This window comes from Erythrolamprus reginae, chromosome 1, assembly GCF_031021105.1.
Source record: "Erythrolamprus reginae isolate rEryReg1 chromosome 1, rEryReg1.hap1, whole genome shotgun sequence".
Lineage (NCBI taxonomy): Eukaryota > Metazoa > Chordata > Lepidosauria > Squamata > Dipsadidae > Erythrolamprus > Erythrolamprus reginae.
Window position 1 is genome coordinate 95,877,769 of NC_091950.1, and position 17,145 is coordinate 95,894,913.

General features: G+C 39.5%; 1 protein-coding gene across 3 annotated transcripts in view; it reads right to left on the minus strand.

Annotated features, from left to right (window-relative positions):
- The window catches only part of CREB3L1 (cAMP responsive element binding protein 3 like 1), a 236,034-nt gene that overhangs the window by 90,809 nt on the left and 128,080 nt on the right, over positions 1-17,145 (minus strand). The window lies entirely within an intron of this gene.

Below are 17,145 nucleotides of genomic sequence, written 5' to 3' on the forward strand. Positions count from 1 at the left end.
AAAAGAAAAGTGTGAACTGCAACATCTCCATGAGAGACTAGAGGGCCTTCTACTGAAATGCATCCCAGGCCAGATATACTGGAAGCCAAATCATTTGGATCAGAAACAGCTATATTCGTCTTTTATTGTTTATGTTTTCACAGCTTCAGGAGAAACTAACCAGCCAAAATCCACAATGAAGGACAAGCCTGCCCATTTCCTTCACCTTAATTTAATACATTTTAGTCTCTCTGCATTCTGTATTCTTTTCCTACAACAAGCTATTGGAATGCATTAATTGGAACATCAGAATTACAGGTTTGATGCAGTATACTGTATTACTTTCTTCTCACTTTGAAGTCTATTACTTTCTTCTTACTTTGAAGCCTTCTAAACATATTTGTTTATGATTCTCATCATCTTCACTAGTGCATACACTGTTGGTGTTCATTTTTCAAACTATCAAAGCATCTTTATAAGGTTTCTGTGTAGTGATGATGATCAAAGGCATAGTACCTAAATTATTTTTTATAAATTGCAGTTGAGGTATTTTGATGTTCTCATAAATAACAGTGAAATTAAATTGTTATATAAACCTTCTCATATGGATGGAACATTATTTATCATGCAAGGAGATCTTAGGAACGTATCCTTCCACTGCCTTTTCTTCTACAGCATAGCCATTGGTGGAAAGTTTTGCCATATAATACTGTGGAGAAACCTTGGCAGAAACTCATGTACCATGACACACATATTTATTCAAAATAATGTTCAGTATTAATACAGTATTAAAAAAAGGTTTGTTTTATAATATAATCCAATTCTATGGATCCTCAGTGTAGAGCATTGTAACTTTAGAAGGAGACTGAATGGAAATCATGAGCATTTTATCATATATGTCACAGTAAAGTAGTAATACTTGTACAGGGTCGCCCAGAACATAATGCACCACTTTTTTTCCAACAATTATTTATTGAATACAATGAAACTTATACACAAGATGGAATAATGTTTCTTTTACACTCCCTATTTTTCCATGTAATCTCTGTCCCGTTCTATGGCCTTCCTCCAGCGAGACACAAGGGCGTGTATGCCCTGTCGGTATCAGTCTTTGTTCTGGTCACAAAGCCTTGGAGCTCTGCTGAACCATCTTCCAATGGCCACACCCTCTGTGCCCAGTGACTAACCGTACTTCTGTCAACTGCAGATTTTCCATAACGTTTGTGAATGTTCCCAACAGTTCTTTTCTCTGCAGTGAGAAATTCAATGACGACACGCTGCTTGTAACATACATCACTTACAGATGCCATTTCAAAACACTGATGCAAATACGCTATCTGTCTGAAGAAATGCAAAATTTACACACACACTCCTAGCAATTCAAATAATGTACTGTATATCTAAAGTTTCACATTTGTACCATTACTGTAGGCTGGGGGGGGGGGGGGGATGTGGTGCATTACTTTCTGGGCGACCCTTGTAGAAGACATAAGAAGTTATACCTCTGCTTCAAATCATACTTTACAAAAAATATATCCATTTCATGCACATTGCTATGGACTGCAACTATTGTGTGAGCAGTACAATTCCATTTAAATCCAGTGAATCCAGATTCATTTTCATTTCATTTTATACTGTTTGCTTTTTATACACACAAATCCACTGCATATTTATTTTCACAGGTAAGAAATAATCAAATTTAATTGTAAATTCTGTAATAATTCGTAGCTGTGCATCTACATAGATGTATTGCAAAAATAGCTTTCAGGGAAATCTGTCAATTTTCTGTTGGCAAAATCCATTTTCTCCAGATAAAAAATGAAGACGATACTTTAAAAATCAGTCTAGACACATCGACTACTAAAATTTACATTACTGCTTGAATGAAATACGTATTCATTTGGACCGCAAGAAATCTAGAGTCTTTGGAAAAGACTTTAGAGTCATAGAGTCATAGAAGTTTAACAGAGATTCTCAATCATCCAGGTCATGATTGTCCTAAAGGCGCTTTTTCAAAAGCTAACCAAACATTCTTGTTTTTTTTCCTTGAAACCATTTTGTTTTTCATCCAAGAAGCTTTTTTAATTTAAAAGAGAATATAGGAAAAGAAATAAATATTACCAACTGAATGGGAAGGGGAACTATACTGAGTCTCAAGACCTAAAATGTTCACCCAACATCAAAAGCGTCATCAAAAAAGCACAACAAAGAATGTTCTTTTGGCGTCAACTCAGGAAGCTCAAACTGCCCAAGGAGATGCTGATACAGTTCTACAGAGGAATCATTGAGTTTGTCATCTGCACCTCTATAACTGTCTGGTTCTGAAACCCAACAAGACAGGCACAGACTTCAGAGGATAATCAGAATTGCAGAAAAAACAATGGCTGCCAACCTGCCTTCCACTGAGGACCTGTATACTGCATGAGTCAAAAAGAGGGCTGTGAAAATATTTATGGATCCGTCATATCCTAGACATACATTGTTTGAACTCCTACCCTCAAAATGTCGCTACAGAGCACTGCACATCAAGACAACTTGACAAAAGAAGAGTTTTTACTCTAACATCATTACTCTGCTAAAGAAAAAAATACCCTCTCCAATGTCAAACTATTTATTGAGGCTGCATTACTATTACTGCTAGTTTTTCCCCATCATTCCTATCGCCCATCTCCTCCCACTATGACAGTATAACCGTAACTTATTGCTTGTATCCCTACGATTTATATTAATATTGATTGTTTCCTGATTGCTTATTTGAACTGTATGACAATCATTAAGTATTGTACCTCATGATTCTTGACAAATGTATCTTTTTCTTTTATATACACTGAGAGCATATATACCAAAGACAAATCCCTTGTGTCACCAATCACACAGACAATAAAGAATCTATCCTATTCTATTCTATTCTATTCTACTCTACTCTACTAGTGTAAATTAAGACCCTCCCCACAATCTCCCTTGCAGTGAGGAATAATTTGCAGAGCTAAACACATTTTTCTGTATCATGTTCCTTGTATCTGAAAATGGTATTCCAGACTATCCTGTGTGAATTATGTTTATTGCAGGAAACACTACGATAAACATTGTTATTTCTTTCAGCACTTAGCAGTCATGGAGTTAATCTTTCAAGAGTTGTGGTCATTTTCAATATCTCACCAGGATATATTTCTTAATCTTTTGCGATTTAAAATATGTTTCCATTATCTCTTCACACAGTGACTAAGTTCTACCTCACATTCTGCTGAAAATTGTACCCCCCTCCTATTTTGCTCACAGGACTCAGCTTTCATGTAAGAAACAGCAACACTATATCCAAAATCAATCCATCCATTAAACTTTAAATAATGCAAAACTGAGGAACTGAAAAATAAATACTAAATGTTACAAACAGGGTCACAGAGATAACAAGAAGCCCCCTTGGAATGCATGTGAGTCCCAAGACTAAATATTTCTGTTTCATTTTTTAAAATATAGCAATACATTTAAATGAATGTAAAAAAAAATTCAACCAAATAAAAATGTGCTATTTTTGAATTTCTATGAGACTTCTAATAATTGTTTGTGCACAAAGTTATCTAACACCTGCAAATATTTTTCAGAGTATAAGATGCACCTTTATCCCCCTAAAAGAAGGTGGAAATGTCTGTGCGTCTTATACACCGAATGCAGCCCTACCCCCTGCCTGCAGACAGCTCCTAGATCAGTGATGGTGGACCTTTTTTTCCTTGGGTACCGAAAGAGCATGCACGCATGCTATTGCACATGCGTGAGTGCCCACACCCATAATTCAATGCCTGGGGAGGGCAAAAACAGCTTCCCCCCCCCAGGAGGCCCTCTGGAGGCCGGAAACGGCCTGTTTCCCAAATTCTGGTGGGCCCAGTAGGTTCGTGTTTTGCCAAAGGTTTCCCTGGATGCGGGGGAGAGTAAAAATGCCATCCCCTACCCTCCAAGAGGCTCTCTGAAAGCCAAAAACACCCTCTCAGAGCCTCTGTAGGAGCCAAAAATCAGCTGGCTGGCACACACATGCACTTTGGAGCTGAGATAGGGCAACGGCCCATGTGCCAGCAGATACGGCTCTGCGTGCCATCACTGTCCTAGGTGCAGGGGAATGGCAAAAATGCCCCTGTTTTTGTGAAAAACAGGGCATTTTTTCCCTGGGGTTTTTTTTTTTTTTTTGGCAATAATGGGGTGGGCAAAGGGTCTGGGGAGCCTTCAGACAATAACCCTGTGAGGTGGATTGGGCTAAGCTAAGAGAAAGTGATTGGCTCAAGGCCATTCAGCTGGCTTTCATGCTAAGGTAGGATTAGAACTTACACTTCCTGGATTCTTAACCACTAAACCAGTGCTGTCAATCTTGATTTCATTGACGGCCGCATCAGGGTTGTGTTTGAACTGGGGGGGCATGACCAGAGTGAGCAGGGCCACCCTCCTAAGCTCCATTTTTGCTGGCAGAGGGTTGCAGCAGGCCGTCACAGCTGAAAACAGAGATTTGGAGCCCTTTTTTGCTGGCAAAGGCAGCGTGGGCTAGTCCTTTGTTATTTGCAGGGCAGCCCTGCAGGCCAGATCTAAGCACTCTGTGGGCTGGATATGGCCCACGGGCCTTTGCACTAGACTAAACTGGTTCTCATATTTTTTAAATGAAATTACTGAAAAGAATTCCCTTTCACTTTGATGTCTGGAAAACTAAAGGAACTAAACTGTCCTCTTGCACCTTTATGCTTCCTCTTCATATTCACTGAAGCTCCATTTTCATCAACATTCCTATGAAGTGCTAGATATATACTTCTAAAAGATGTCCTTGTGGTTTGGATGTCATTATTTATGGCGGGGAGGAAGGAACTTTATGTAGCTTTGGCTTTCATCTCTAACTCCATCTTTGTTTTTCCATTCTCTTTCTTTTACATACTCTTGCACACATAGAAAACATAAGAAGAAAAGAGTTGGGATTCATTTTAGGATGCCTTTTAAATGATCTGTTTAAGCACCAAAATGAGGGAGGCTGTTCAAATTTATGATACAGTGTCAGAAGAGAACATATTACCTGTTTTCTCTGTGCTGTTTTTTAAAATGAAGCACAAATGAAACATAAATACACACACAACATTCCCTTTGGAGGACAATGAAAAGTTCCAGGGACAATTTTCACAAATCAAATAAAATGGGAGAAAAGAATTACCACCACCACCACTGGCACTGCATTTCTCTAGTTCTGTATAGTTATAGTTATAGTTTATTAGATTTGTATGCCATCCCTCTCCGAAGACTCGGGGCGGCTCACAGCATAACAGTAATACGTTACAAATCTAATAATAAAATTAAATAAAAAATTAAAAAATGTATCATCTGCAGCATCTAAGATTGGAAAAGTCATAAGTCCATTTAACCCAATATAGAAACATAGAAACATAGAAGTCTGACGGCAGAAAAAGACCTCATGGTCCATCTAGTCTGCCCTTATACTATTTTCTGTATTTTATCTTAGGATGGATATATGTTTATCCCAGGCAAGTTTAAATTCAGTTACTGTGGATTTATCTACCACGTCTGCTGGAAGTTTGTTCCAAGGATCTACTACTCTTTCAGTAAAATAATATTTTCGCATGTTGCTTTTGATCTTTCCCCCAACTAACTTCAGATTGTGTCCCCTTGTTCTTGTGTTCACTTTCCTATTAAAAACACTTCCCTCTTGGACCTTATTTGTCTACACCAGTAGTTTTCAACCTTTTCTTCATCACAGGCCTCCTATAAATACCTTTGTGGCCATGAACCCCCATGACTTAGCTCAAGATTTAGATGATAACATTTCTTCAAGCCATCGCAGACACCCTGTGAAGACATCATCTCCCCGGAGTCTGCAGACCACAGTTAGGGACCATTGGTTTATAGTAACCAAGCCAATAGTATGTGGTAACAGTAAAAATAACCCAATGCAATCCTAAATTGCATTAAGAGAGGGATACAATCAAGATAAAGTGAGGTGCCACTCTATAAAGCCTTAGTAAAACCACACCTGGATTACTGTATTCTGTTTTGGTGACCACACTATAAAAAAGATGTGCAGATTCTAGAAAAAAATGTGCAGAAAAGAGCAACCAAAGAAACTGGAGACTAAAATACACACTTAGGACTGTATGACTGTAACTTGTTGCTTGTATCTTAAGATTTTTATTAATATTGATTGTTTCTTCATTGCTTATTTGACCCCTATGACAATCATTAAGTGTTGTACTTCATGATTCTTGACAAATGTATCTTTTTCTTTTATGTACACTGAGAGCATATGCACCAATGACAAATTCCTTGTGTGTCCAATCACATTTGGCCAATAAAGAATTCTATTCTATTCCATTCCATTCCATTCTATTCCATTCTATTCCATTCATGAAGAAAGGTTACATGAATTGAGCATGGTTAATCTAGTGAAGAGAAGGACCAGGGGAGACATGATAGCAGTGTTCCAATATTTGAGGAGCTGCCACAGAGAGGAAGGGGTCAAGCTATTTTCCAAGGCCGGACAAGGATGGAAATTAATCAAGGAGAAATTCAACCTAGAAATAAAGAGACATTTTCTGACAGCGAGAACAATCAATCAGTGGAACAGCTTGCCTTTGGAAGTTGTGGGAGTTTCATCACTGGAAGCTTTCAAGAAAAAATGGGACTGCCATTTATCAGAAGTGGTGTAGGGTCTCCTGCTTGGGTGACAGGTTTAGAGTAGATGACCTACCAGTTCCTTCCAACTCTGTAAATCTGACAATCTGACAAAGCAATAGTTCTTCACACTTCATATCACAGATCACATCCAATGTCTGTAGATGTTTGCGGCGCCTAAAACACGATTTAAGTATTGCCCACAAGATCATATGCTTCAATGTCCTTCCGGTCAACGACTACTTCACCTTCAACCGCAACAACACAAGAGCATGCAACAGATTCAAACTTAATTTTAACCGCTCCAAACTTGACTGTAAAAAATATGACTTTAACAATCGAGTCATCGACGCATGGAACTCATTACCGGACTCTATAGTGTCTACTCCCAACCCCCAACATTTCTCCCTTAGACTCTCCATGATTGACTTCTCCAGGTTCCTAAGAGGCCAGTAAGGGGCGTACATAAGTGCACTGATGTGCCTAACATCCCCTGTCCAATTACCTTTCCTTTTCTCATAGATCCTATATATTCTCTCCCTCTCATCCACTCCTCTTCTTTTTTACTTACTATCCCTATATATACTACTTAATGTCTATTTCATTCCATATGTATTGTATATTGGACAAAGAATAAATAAATAAATAAATAAATAAATAAATAAATAAATAAATAAATAAATAAATAAGTAAATATGGCAAAAACTAACTGTATTCTTACATCACACATATACAAGTCACATAAACAAATGTTCATAAAGCATGCCTAGCTTTTTTTCCTAGTTTAGGATGAAATGTTAACCAAGCCTGTCCATTCCATTTACAGGTCAAAGTTTTGGGCTAACCCAGAAAATGATTTAAATTGGTAATCTGATTGTCTCAACGAAGTCATTATTTTCTATAGCAGTGGATAACCTTGGAATTCGCTAGTGATGAAATCTTGCAAGCTGTGTGCTGAAATAGCAAGATACCCCAGATGCTCTAGATGTCATTCAACAACTGCATATTTATTTCAGATTTACTGTGCAAAAAACCCACCACAAATATTTTGAATTGGCGTGTAGAAAGGGAAAGTTGGTGTTAGAAAAGGAAATGTTTTGGATAATGACATAAAATGGTCATAAATGACAGATGGGAGGCCAAGGAAAGCTAACTACTCTTCAGGTTCAATGCAGTATGCAATCTTTTTATTAAGATGATTTTTAAGAAATCCATACCCATAAAAAATAGTAACACTGGGCTACACTGCCTTCCATTGAGGACCTGCATACTGCAAGAGTCAAAAAGGGGGAAGTGAAAATATTTACTGACCCCTCGCATCCTGGACATAAACTGTTTCAACTCCTATCCTCAAAACGTCACTACAGAGCACTGCACACCAAGACAACTAGACATAAGTACAGTTTTTCCCCGAACGCCATCACTCTACTAAACAAATAATTCTCTCAACACTGTCAAGCTATTTACTAGGTTTGCACTACTATTATGACTAGTTTTTTCTCATCATTCCTATCATCCTATTCCTCCCACTTATGACAGTATGACTATAACTTGTTGCTTGAATTCTATATTTTTTATTAATATTGATTGTTTCTTCATTGATTATTTGACCCGTAGGAAAATCATTAAGTGTTGTACCTCATGATTTGTGACAAATCTATATTTTCTTTTATGTACACTGAGAGCCTATGCACCAAAGACAAATTCCTTGTGTGTCCAATCACACTTGGCCAATAAAATAATTCCAATTATAATTCTATAAAGAGTGATGGGCTCCGGTGTTCCGTCCCAGTAGGAAATTCCGGGATGCGCACGCAACCTTTGCGTACTCCGTTGTGAGATTTGGCTTCTGTGCATGTGCAGAAAGCAAAATCTCGTGTGAGGACACTACATGACATCGGACCAGACTATCTCCGAGATCACCTCCTGCCGCATGAATCCCAGCGGCCGATTCCCGTCGATCAAACAATGTCGGCTGGCGAGACCCAGGGGAAGAGCCTTCTTTGTGGCGGCCCTGGTCCTCTGGAATCAACTCCCTCCAGAGATTCGAACAGACCCCACCCTCCTCGCCTTCCATAAAATGCTGAAGACCCACTTTTGTCACCAGGCATGAGGATAATTACCACCTTTCCCCCGCTTTTTTATTATGTGTTCGGCCTTACTGTATGATAGATCAGGTTGAATATGTATGATTGCATAGTTAGGGATTTTATTATGTTATTAATGCTTTCTTAAATAGTTTTAATTTTTTATTATTGGATTTGTAATGTATTGTATTACTGTTATGCTGCGAGCTGCCCCGAGTCTTCGGAGAGGGGCGGCATATAAATCTAATAAACTATAACTAACAGCCTCAGTGGCTCAGCAGGTAGAGTGCTGTACTGCAGGCCACTGAAGCTGACTTGTAGATCTGAAGGTCAGCGGTTCAAATCTCATCACCGGCTCAAGGTTGACTCAGCCTTCCATCCTTCCGAGGTGGGTAAAATGAGGACCCGGATTGTGGGGGCAATATGCTGGCTCTGTTAAAAAGTGCTATTGCTAACATGTTGTAAGCCGCCCTGAGTCTAAGGAGAAGGGCGGCATAAAAATCGAATAAATAAATAAATAAAAAATATTTCACCGATTTTTGCTGATTTTCTGCTACTGCGCATGCGCAGAAGTAAAAATATCAGTGAAAATCACTGAAATAGCACCGACAGGCATGCGTGCACTTGCTGGACATGCGCTCACTACAGTCTCTGAGACCACACCGGTAGCGCTGAAGAAGAGCGGTCTTTCACTAGCTATAATATATATACAGTACAGTGTATCACTTTTTAAAAATAATACCTTTTTTCCCAAATTTCCTGAGAGGTTACAAGAAAGCTTTTCTGTGCAAAAGGTAAGAAGTCAGAAATTTTGGCTTCAACGCTCCTGAGATTTAGCTTAATTGTTTTAATTTACTCATTCTTGAGCTTTGGCAGCTGGTTAACTAGCTGGCTTCAAGCCAGTCATCCTCTCTCAGCTCAATCTGTCCCAGCCCTTGAGAAGGAGTGGAGGAAGGAGTGCTGTGTAGAGTGCCTTGGGATCCTGGAAAAAAAGCAGGCTGTAAATTTGACTCTAAGTTAGTAAATATTTACATTGTTGTTGTTAGCTGCGAAATCATGTCTGACCCATCGTGACCCCATAGACCAGTGTTTCCCAACCTTGGCAACTTGAAGATATTTGGACTTCAACTCCCAGAATTCCCCAGCCAGCGAATGCTGGCTGGGGAATTCTGGGAATTGAAGTCCAGATATCTTCAAGTTGCCAAGGTTGGGAAACACTGCCATAGACAACATTCCTCCAGGCCTTATTGTCCTCTACCATCCCTCGGAGTCCATATTTACATAATATAATATTTATATAAGATTAATGTACATTTACAGTATATACATAGTTAGATGCAAATAGTATCTGAAGCTAAGATTTCCTCAATGTGTTGTAATGGCTGGAAACACGCATTATACTAGAGCAGGGCTGTCAAACATGGGGCCCACGAGTGGGATGCGTCATGCACTGCCCACGCTTACACCCGTTTTAGCGAAGGTGGGGGGAAAGTCGTGGTACATCACATGAGGACACAAATTTGACACCCCTGTATTTCTGCTTGTGCGATATCTGTCATTGGATCTTAGAAATCATATTGGCAATCCTATATCAATATATTTTAACAAAAGATGTCCTCTGTACTAGAGAATAAAATGTTTCTTGGAAACCCGATGGCTGAATTAAGCTAAAACCAAAACAAAATCCAGTGCAACTAACAGCCAGTTACTGGCTCAGAAGCAGGAATACTAATAAGATTAAATAATATTACACCTACATTCTACTCAAACCTAATGTGGATTTTTTTTTAAAAAAATGTTTCCTATATTCTACAGTAGGGCAGCGAACCTATAGCACGGGTGCCACAGGCGGCACATGGAGCCGTACCTGCTGGTACACGAGCCATTGCCCTAGCTCAGGTCCAATGTGCACGTGTGTGCCGGCTAGCTGATTTTTGGCTCACACAGAGGCTCTGGGAGGGTGTCTTTGGCTTCCAGAGAGTCTTAAGGGGGAATGCGGGAGGGTGTTTTTACCCTCCCTCAGCTACAGGGAAACCTTTGGAGCCTGGGAAGGGTGAAACACGCGCCTATATGTGTTGTGGTTAGCTCTGGCCTAGCTCCTGCCCCAAGAAATGTGGAGGTGGATGCAGGGGAAACATCAACATGTCATAGGCCTGTTTTATTGCCGACAGAGTCAGGTAGTGAAGTTTCCCCGAAGAAAAAGAAGGTGGGGGTGACTTGGAAGAGGAGGGCTTGGCAGACAGCCCAGGAAGCCAATCTCCATTATCTTTTGTAGGTTTGGATGATGAATTGCTAGACCCATGCATGCGTAGAGTTATGCATAGGAGAGAACAACTGAAGAAATATTACAGGCGACAGAGAATCCACCTATGGTTGGGTGGTGCTCACGTAATTATAGCAGCTGTTAAATTGGCAGCGTGCGGGCCTATCAGTGTGGAGATTATCTGATCATAGTTGTTGGGAGTCACGGAGTTTGAGAAAAGAAATCCTTATAAGTTTTTGCCACATCTGGAACAAACAGTATTTCTGCCGAACTTCATAGTACTGGTTTATTGCTGATTTATTGCTTGCATTGTTAATCCATTACTGCCTTGTTTATACAAGAAATCCCTTTGAATTCTAAAAGGGAGTTTTGCTTCTCTTTTGTTGAGATAAAAAACATTTACTGGACTTCTACTGCATGTGTGTGTCTGTTTTGAACCAATTTCCTTTTCATTGGAGGCTTGTACTAGAAGCCGGCAGAACAATAGGGCGCACCAGAAGTTGGGAAACAAGTCATTTCTGGCCTCCAGAGGGCCTCAGGGGGTGGGGGAAGCTGTTTTTGCCCTCCCCAGGCATTGAATTATGGGTGTGGGCACTCGCCATGTGTGACAGCCTGCGTACACGCTCTTTCAGCACCCCAGGAAAAAAAGGTTCCCCATCACTGCAATAGAGTCTCAATTATCCAACATAAAGAGGCGGGCTGATAGCCGCATAGCTGAAAATGTCAGATAATCTGGAGGGTCTAAGAAAAGCCTTGAAATCAATATGAATTGCAAACGTATTGAACTTTTATTGCAAGTTTCCACTCCACTGATACAACGATCTTCTTCCTTTTCATTACAATGTTTGGGGGCATGTTTGGGGCTCTGCATGTCACCTTCCCCATCGTGGCTGCCATGTTTAGAAGCATGTCTGGCGGTGCAGAAATACCTACAGCCGCGTCGGATAATCCAGAATGTCGGATGACCAAAGGACGGATAATCGAGACTCTACTGTAATTATATTGCCTGCCTTTTTAGCATCTTCAAAGAAAATATGGGCATCCATCAGAGGTGGGTTGCAATCAGTGGGGTCCAGTGTACCGCACTCTGAGGGGTGGCATACAAATTTAATAAATAAATAAATAAATGTAATAATAAATAAATATTGGCCCGTCAATGCTGCAATTTTTGCACAATAGCTCTGGTGCTGTCTTTTCTGCCATCTTTTTTCTTTGCAATTGTTTGCGATTTTTCGGCTCTTTCAGCATGTGCAGAAGTAAATTCATCCCTCTGAGCATGCACGGAAGTTAAACCATGCAAGGGTACACAAGCAGGCGCGAATGTCACAGTGCACACTGGTAGAAAAAGCAAGAAGAACCCGTCTCTGGTATAAGGGAGAGCACCTCCCTTATGAAACCAGGTTGCAACGCCTTGGTCTCTTCAGGCTTGAACGACGGCGTTTAAGGGGTGACTTGATCAAAGTGTATAAAATCATGCATGGGATAGAAAAGGTGGACAGAGAAAAATTCTTTTCTCTATCACACAATACTAGGGCGAGGGGGCACTCCCTAAAGTTCATAGGCAAGAAAGTGAGGACAAATAAAGGGAAATATTTCTTCACCCAGAGGGTCGTTAGTTTATGGAATTCACTTCCAGAAGAGGTCGTGACAGCTGTCATCCTTGATAGCTTCAAGGCAGGATTAGACAGATTCATGGATGTCAAGCATATAGATGGTTATTGAAACAGATGTCCAAGTGCCGCCTCTATGATGGTTGAGGCAGGCAGGATTCCCTTGGGTACCATTTGTTGGGGGTTGAGGGAAAGGGAGGGTTTTGCTTTCTCTTTCTGCTCAAGATCCCCATGGACAATTGGTGGGCCACTGTGTGACACTGAATAATAATAATAATAATAATAATAATAATAATAATAATAATAATACTGTAATAATAATAATAATAATAATAATAATAATAATAATGTATTAGATTTGTATGCCGCCCCTCTCCGAAGACTCGGGGCGGCTCACAACACAACAATAACACAATACATTACAAATCTAATAATTACATTTAAAAATCAATTAAAAACATTAATAACATAACCAGTGTTCTTACATCACCAACTACACAATCGTACACATTCAGCCCAGTCCATCATACAACAGAGGTCAGAATGCTGGACTCGATGGGCTTTGGCCTGATTCAGCATGGCTCTGCTTATGTTCTTATGTTCTGGTATCAATAAATATTTAAAGTGGTGGTTTACATAAAATGCCAACAGGAAAAAAAAATTGTAGCATCCTTCTGCTGCTCTGATCTTACTTTCTTTCAGCTGCACTGGTTCTTTGCTTTATCCCAGGGTGCCAAAATCCCTTCTCAGTCTTTGCCAAGAAAAAGACAGAGGGCGGAGGTGACCTGAACACCCCGGATATAGCCATGCGTAAGTTCCTGTTCCAACACAAAGATCTGTTTGTTTTATTCAAAGATAATATCATTGTGTAAATAAATGCCAGGCAATAAGGATGCAGTAGTACTGGTGAATGGGACCGGAACTGATGCCATTTACCAGACACCAGTCCCCAGCTTTGTTCTTAAAAGAAAGCTTTCTCTTAAAAGAAAGCTCTGATTTAATATATACTCAGTCAATGGGACTGCGACAGAAGCCTCAACATGGAATAATTGGTGCTTTCAACTGCACCTCAGTTGTCGACATTGTGAAATCTTTCAAATGCTGAGATATGCACACAATCATTCAAACAGACTGAATAGCTGCAGTATAAATCTCAAGTGAAATTATATACAGTAGAACCTTTAGGAAGCTCAAAGAAATTATTTCTAGGATGCTTACAAAGAAGGCAACATCTAATATCAATGTTCAATCATGTTCAGTAAGAGCTTCTGAGCATCAAATGCCCAAATTTGTAAAATAAACACATCACTTCTACTAACACAGTAGCTCACATTTTTATTTGTGTGTTAGATAAAATCTAAAACACAGATACAATCTGTGTTGGATTAATCTGAATCAAGGCCTAGAACTACGGCGCCTAAAACACGATTTGAGTATTGCCCACAAGATCATATGCTGCAACGTCCTACCGGTCAATGACTATTTCAGCTTCAACTGCAACAACACAAGAGCACGCAACAGATTCAAACTTAATACGAACCGCTCCAAACTTGACTGTAAAAAATATGATTTCAACAATCGAGTTATCGAAGCGTGGAACTCATTACCGGACTCAATTGTGTCAACCCCTAACCCCCAACACTTCTCCCTTAGACTCTCCACGATTCACCTCTCCAGGTTCCTAAGAGGCCAGTAAGGGGCGTACATAAGTGCACTGGTGTGCCTTTCGTCCCCTGTCCAATTGTCTTTCCTTTCTTTCACCTATCATATATATTCTCTTCCTTTCATGTACCCTCTCCTCTAAGTTCACTTTTACCCTTATATATATTACCACATGTCTATTTTTCTTCCTATGTATTTGTGTATTGGACAAATTAATAAATAAATAAATAAAAATAAAAGGCAATGGATTGAACCTGGGCATTTTTAAAAATCAATCTCTGCTAGTTAATCAGTGGTTTACTAAATATGATGTCATGAAAGTTGGAGAAGAGATCAAAATGAAAATCTAAAAAGAAAACAAAAATGAGAAAGTCTAGATTTGCTAGCAATCTTTAAAGTACACTGCTCAAAAAAAATGAAGGGAACACTTAAACAACACAATATAACTCCAAGTAAATCAAACTTGTGAAATCAAACTGTCCACTTACGAAGCAACACTGATTGACAGTCAATTTCACATGCTGTTGTGCACATTCAACTTTGTACAGAACAAAGAATTCAATGAGAATATTTCATTCATTCAGATCTAGTATGTGTTATTTGCCTGTTCCCTTTATTATTTTTTTTAGCAGTATATTTTATTTACCTTTCAGCGTCTTTCTATTTAGCTGGACCAGGAGCTCAAAACTCTGATTTGCAGATTTAAAGATAATTCTGTGATAAATCAAAGGATTTGGCCAGATAATCTGGATAGATGTCTTGAGAAAGGTGAACTGGGAAAATGGTCTAGTGGCAGTTCCAATATCACATGTTGGCTGAGAATAATAGGAAATGAAGTCCAAGACAATACTAAAGCATTATCTTGGGAAAGGTTACTGTATACATTCTTGGCCTATATTTAATGAAGCAATCTGTGGGAGTATAAGGTTTCTAAAATATTTACTTCCACTGTGTATTTGTATAGCTAAATTTGGAAAGATAGGCAGAGAATCTCTACAACATCTTCATCAACCTTTTATGTTACTGCCTTCTGTTATCTCTAGCCTACATGGTTGATATAAGACTGGCTGAAGTGATAAGAGTTGGAGTCCAACTAGGGACATTTACCATGAAATGTGGAAGAACATAAAAAAAGAAGGGTTCATTAGCATTTTTGATTGCTGTGACATAGAGCCATGAAACCTAGAGCCATGCATTGGTTTTATACCTTAGCTTTTTTGTCATTTTATTTTGTTCTTCCTGTTTGATTCCCTTTATAGTAACACTCGGTGTTGTATTGATGTTATAAACTTGATAGAAGCGGTAATCCTACCTCTGACTGTATCAGTCCAGAAACATAGAAACATAGAAACATAGATGATTGATGGCAGAAAATGACCTCATGGTCCATCTATTTTATTTATTTATCTATCTATCTATCTATCTATCTATCTATCTATCTATCTATCTATTTTGTCAAACAATTAGAGAGTGGTAATTTGTACAAATAAAACATTAGATGTAATTATAAAAAGTAACAAAAGAAGACAATAGGACAGTGGTGCCCTTATACTAGTCTGCCCTTATACTATTTCCTGTATTTTATCTTAGGATGGATACTGGTATATGTTTATCCCAGGCATGTTTAAATTCAGTCACTGTAGATTTATCAACCACATCCGCTGGAAGTTTGTTCCAAGCATCTACTACCCTTTCAGTAAAATAATACTTTCTCATGTTGCTTCTGATCTTTCCCCCAACTAACCTCAGATTGTGCCCCCTTGTTCTTGTGTTCACTTTCCTATTGAAAACACTTCTCTCCTGAACCTTAATTAACCCTTTAGCATATTTAAATGTTTCGATCATGTCCCTCCCTTTCCCTTCTGTCCTCCAGACTATACAGATTGAGTTCATTAAGTCTTTCCTGATAGGTTTTATGCTTAAGACCTTCCACCATTCTTGTAGCCCGTCTTTGGACCTGTTCAATTTTGTCAATATCTTTTTGTAGGTGAGGTCTCCAGAACTGAACACAGTATTCCAAATGTGGTCTCACCAGCGCTCTATACAGCAGGATCACAAACTCCCTCTTCTTGCTTGTTATACCTCTAGCTATGCAGCCAAGCATTCTACTTGCTTTCCCTACTGCCTGATCGCACTGCTCACCCATTATACAAGTTTCAGATGCCCCAATTTTTCATATAGACCACTCCCCTTTCTAGTATTTCAGTGCGGAAAAGTTCCAACGCTGTCATATTCACTATTTTATGTGAATGGTACTAGATTCCATTAAGGAATGCTATATGACAGTGATAGCGAACCTATGACATGGGTGCCACAGGTGGCACGTGGAGCCATATCTGCTGGCACGCGAGCTGTTAACCTAGCTCAACTCCAGCATGCATGTGTGCCAGCTGATTTTCAGCTTACATGGAGACTCTGGAAGAGCATTTTCAGCTTCCGGAGGGCCTATGGGGGATGGGGGAGGGAGTTTTTGCCCTACCCAGGCTCCAGGGAAGCCTTTGGAGTCTTGGGAGGGTGAAAAACAGGCCTACCGGGCCCACAAGAAGTTGGGAAATGGGCTGTTTCTGGCCCCCAGAGGGCCTCCGGGGAGCAAGGAAGCAATTTTTGCCCTCCCCAGGCATTGAATTATGGTGTGAGCACTCACGCAGGTGCGATAGTGTGTGCGTACATTTTTTCGGCACCCAAGGGAAAAAACATTTGCCATCACTGCTGTGTGATAAAATCCATACCTTTTGTCTAAGCCAAAACAATATTGGCTCTAAATTAATAGTTTATTGAAGTACATCCTAAATATTTCCCAACTACCACCAACTTGTTGCTAGGACTAACACTTGCTGAGCCATTCAAAATTAATTTCCATAATTAAATATGATCCCTCCTGAAACTGCTTTTT